Genomic DNA, 4,980 nt, shown 5'->3' with positions numbered 1-4,980 from the left:
GCTTTAAAAATGATTATGGATAGTTACCTTCTACCACAGGGTAAAGGCATGCTGGCACAGGGCTATTCTGTTTTCCCCTATGTATATTTGGGACTATGGAATAAAGAACAAGCAAAAAATGTGATTTAGGATTACCCCTAAATGCTTCAAACCCCATTTGAAAAACACACCTATGTCTTGCACAAACCTCATTTCTCTCTCACACAAATCACACACACACAAGCCCCACATACATTTAAAAGTCAATTGTAAAAAAGTTACCTTTCACTATGGGATAGTGTTGCAGGCACGTGCTTGTCCTGTTCCCCCCCATGTGTGCTTGGGCCTTAAGGTTAAAGAATAAGCACAAATGTTAGTTAGTATTACCAAGGGTTTTTTTTTTTAACAGTATTAAGCACAACTACAGTTAAAAATGGTTTTTACCTTGGCCTGGTGGTGAACTGCAGCTTAGAATTACTGGTTCCATGTTAAACAGATCACACTGCAATCAAGATAGCCACCATTATTTTACTAAGAGAGCATGGCCAAAGAGTGGCATTATAGAATATATATTTTCAAAGTTAAAACCAGGGAACATACCTTCTCCTGTTGCAGTCCAGCAGCCATTCAAGAAAGTTTCTATTGAAAAGGACAGTCTCCAAAATACCTAGGTTTTTTTTTACCCTCCTAACCCATTGTTTCAAACAACTTCAAGGTAGTAGCTAGCAGGTGATTTTGATCACTGCAACTCTAAAATAATAGATCCTTAAAGACTTTAGGCACCCCTCCCTAGCATGGCCTTTTGTGATCTGGGGTGGAAGAATTAAGCTGTCTCCACAACTGAGTTGCTTTTGGCTACATTTCTTTTCTTTTAGTGAAAATGTATTTTTTGTAGGGCTTTCTTACAGCATTAACAGTAAAAGCACCAATCCTTAATGCAGCTGTACCCATTCCCCGGTGGAGACCCTTTGCAGATATCTAGACGTGTCTAAGGGTTTGTTTTTAAAACATGCTTCTTTCATGCTTAAGGCTTGGGCTTTCAATACAAGGCTTTTAAATGTTTGACTGTCTTTAGAGCAAATGCTTGTTCTAAAGGATGGGGAAAAGTTAGAAACATTTCAGTTTTGGGTTAGACCCTTAATTTTTTTTTTAATGTCTAGAAAAAGTCGCCCATAGCATTCAACCAACTCCTGGGTCATATTTAAACTGTCCAATAGCATTTCTACCAACTCCTGTGTCCTTTAAACTGTCCAATAGCATCTGCAAACTCCTGAGGTGTTATTTAATTAGATATTCATCAGAGCCCACCCATCCAACACACCAAATTTAATTACTAAACATTAACCTCAACAAGGGTAAGCCTAACCATTGACTAGAGCCCCCTGGCTATTCAGTGAGGTGTGGTTAAACCATTGAGTTCATGTCTAATAAGTCCTAACTGGGGGGACATCCGGGGACAGGGGCAGGACTTCTGGGGTCAGGGGGCGGGGCTAGCATTTGATTGATGGTAGGGCCCTTATACTACTCCTGTCGGAGAGGAGGCACAGGAGCCAGCTGTGCAGGCTACATTCTGTGTGTGCGTGTGGTTGTGCATGTGAGGTTGCATGTTTGTGCATGTGTGTGTGCCTGTGCGTGTGCTCTCCCCATTCCATTACAAGGGGTTGTCCTAGCTCCAATCAGCCTCACAACCAGGCGTCTAACACCCCCAGAACCCCACTAAAATTAAACATGAGGAAATCCGTCAGACCACCAGCAACAGACACACGCAATCCCCAGGTGCACCCCACACAACCCTGCATTCACTATCACACAGATGAGCCAAGATTCACCATGACACACCCAATCCAGGCAGGGCCGGACTCAGGGGAGGGGCTAGCCGGGCAGCTGCCCAGAGCAACAACCTATGGGGGGTGCCTGATGGCAGCTGTAAGGGGCAATGAACGCTAGCCCCACCCCCTGACCCAGAAGTCCCGCCCTTGTCCCCCGGAAGACCCATCTCCCCTGTCACTGGAAGTCCCGCCCCTGGAGGGTAGTACATCTGGGTCAAGAGGGACAGGTGACCAGAAGTAAAGGGTGTCATGTGACCCCCATTAGGCCCTGTCACTGGAAGTCCCGCCCCTGGAGGGTAGTACATCCGGGTCAAGAGGGACAGGTGACCGGAAGTAAAGGGTGTCATGTGACCCCCATTAGGCCCTGTCACTGGAAGTCCCACCCTTGGGGCTAATACATCCGGGGTCAAGAGGGGGTATATTAAGGGTCTAACCCAAAACTGAAATGTTTCTAACTTTTCCCCATCCTTTAGAACAAGCATTTGCTCTAAAGACAGTCAAACATTTAAAAGCCTTGTATTTAAAGCCCAAGCCTCAAGCATGAAAGAAGCATGTTTTAAAAACAAACCCCTAGACACATCTAGATATCTGCAAAGGGTCTCCACCGGGGAATGGGTACAGCTGCATTAAGGATTGGTGCTTTTACTGTTAATGCTGTAAGAAAGCCCTACAAAAAATACATTTTAACTAAAAGAAAAAAAATGTAGCCAAAAGCAACTCAGTTGTGGAGACAGCTTAATTCTTCCACCCCAGATCACAAAAGGCCATGCTAGGGAGGGGTGCCTAAAGTCTTTAAGGATCTATTATTTTAGAGTTGCAGTGATCAAAATCACTTGCTAGCTACTACCTTGAAGTTGTTTGAAACAATGGGTTAGGAGGGTAAAAAAAACCCTAGGTATTTTGGAGACTGTCCTTTTCAACAGAAACTTTCTTGAATGGCTGCTGGACTGCAACAGGAGAAGGTATGTTCCCTGGTTTTAACTTTGAAAATATATATTCTATAATGCCACTCTTTGGCCATGCTCTCTCAGTAAAATAATGGTGGCTATCTTTATTGCAGTGTGATCTGTTTAACATGGAACCAGTAATTCTAAGCTGCAGTTCACCACCAGGCCAAGGTAAAAACCATTTTTAACTGTAGTTGTGCTTAATACTGTTAAAAAAAAAACCCCTTGGTAATACTAACTAACATTTGTGCTTATTCTTTAACCTTAAGGCCCAAGCACACATGGGAGGGAACAGGACAAGCACGTGCCTGCAACACTATCCCATAGTGAAAGGTAACTTTTTTGCAATTGACTTTTAAATGTATGTGGGGCTTGTGTGTGTGTGATTTGTGTGAGAGAGAAATGAGGTTTGTGCAAGACATAGGTGTGTTTTTCAAATGGGGTTTGAAGCATTTAGGGGTAATCCTAACTCACATTTTTTGCTTGTTCTTTATTCCATAGTCCCAAATATACATAGGGGAAAACAGAATAGCCCTGTGCCAGCATGCCTTTACCCTGTGGTAGAAGGTAACTATCCATAATCATTTTTAAAGCGTGTGGGTTATTTTTTCTTTTAACTAATTGTAATGTTTAAATTGTGAGTTGGGTTTTTTTCAAAACTTAATTGTGGGGGAGTTTATTGGTGTTTTTAAACTCTATGTTGGCAAACTGCGGGTATAGCGTGTTTGGTGGGTTGCTCTTTCTGTGCCAAATGTGTTTTCAAAATAAATGTTTAATTCTGAGTTGGGGGAGGAAGTGGTGGGGTTAGGCTAAAAGTATCTGGGGTGGTAACAAAAATGTGGTGTGTTTTTACCTGGGGTTTTTATTTTTAAAAAAGCTGGCAGTAGGGGTTAAGTTGTGGGTGATTCAGGGGCTTATGCTAGAGATAAGTGGATTTAAAAAAACCCAGTTTGTTGCATACCACTGCTTTTAAAAAAAGTATAGTTGCAAATGATTTTAAAACTGTTGTGGAGAGTTTTTGAAGGGGTGTGTGTGTGTGATGGACAGACACAGGTGTGTTTTTAAACTATATGTTGGCAAACTGCTGGTATGGAGTGTTTTGTGGGTTGCTTTTTCTGTGCAAAATGTGATGTGTTAAATGCATGTGGGTTTTGACAAGTATATGGTTGCAAACTTGGTTTGGTGTGTTTTTATAAAGTTGCTGTTTAATGTATTGTGTTGAGGGGGGAGGAGGGGGCTGTACAAGGCATAGGTGCAGGGTTTTTTAAAGTACTTGGTTTGTTTAAACCAACAAGGGGTTTTAAAAGCAGTTTTGGTTTTTATTCTGCAAAATGAGATGTATTTAAAAACAATTTGTGGGGTTTTTTGTTGTTTGGTTGGTTGGTTTTTTTAAGTGGTAGAAATAAACTGAAAACTGGTGTTTGTTGTACAGCCTGAAATGGATTATTTTGTTTTTAAACCTATAACTTTTTAAATAGAAAAACACCCTAATGATTTTCAAGTTTACAAGAGGGTTTCGTGTGCTTTATAATAATGTTGTTTGCTCCACAGTACAGTCAAAATATGAGAGCTCCTTAGACCAGAGGGAAAACAAGCTCAAAAGAAAAAGGAAAGAGACAGCTGAAAAGGAAAATTCACCAGCATCAGTGACTGATGGATCGATGAAGCCCAGTAAATATATTTTGCTTATCGGTTTGGTTGTTCTATGAGGTTTTAAGTAAATACATAGGTGTGGGGGTGAGAGATGGTAAAGTTCAGGGTTTTTTTTCGTTGGCTTGTTTTTTGTAAAATGTTTTTCCCCCACCTCATAGGCATGGACAACTTTTCTGACAATGCTGTAGTCAGAGCTACAAGGACATCTCCTCCAGAATAGCCAAAGAACCAGGAATCTGCTTTAAGACCCTTTACAACGCAAAACAGCGCAAGAGTGCAGATGAAGCATCCGGGCGGTCCAAACCTCACATACGTCAAACCCAAGGACAACACAAAAGACTCTGGTAAGAAAATAACCATGCAACCACAACTCCAGTTCCTCAGCGGTCACCGCCACACCATGCCCTGAGGAAACTGTGAGCGAAAACGCCCACGTTCACAAACCCGGAGCACGCGCTCTAGGGGTTCTGAACGTGCGCAAAACCACACACATTCACAAACCCGGAGCACGCGCTCTAGGGGTTGTGAATAAAAACCAAGGACTGAAAACTCCAGCAATGCCGAGGTATTGC

At 42.2% G+C, this 4,980-nt stretch overlaps 1 long non-coding RNA gene across 1 annotated transcript; it reads right to left on the bottom strand.

Annotated features, from left to right (window-relative positions):
- Positions 1-261: 261 nt before the first annotated feature.
- LOC142819651 (uncharacterized) lies at positions 262-1,940 on the bottom strand. Its single transcript, XR_012897512.1, has 3 exons — positions 580-1,940; positions 424-481; positions 262-325 (listed from the first exon to the last, which is right to left on the bottom strand). It is a non-coding gene; the product is annotated as an uncharacterized LOC142819651 (long non-coding RNA).
- Positions 1,941-4,980: the final 3,040 nt, after the last annotated feature.

This window comes from Pelodiscus sinensis, chromosome 24 (genome assembly GCF_049634645.1).
Source record: "Pelodiscus sinensis isolate JC-2024 chromosome 24, ASM4963464v1, whole genome shotgun sequence".
Lineage (NCBI taxonomy): Eukaryota > Metazoa > Chordata > Testudines > Trionychidae > Pelodiscus > Pelodiscus sinensis.
Note: the sequence above shows the minus strand (reverse complement) of the source record. Positions and strands in the feature narration are given on the sequence as shown.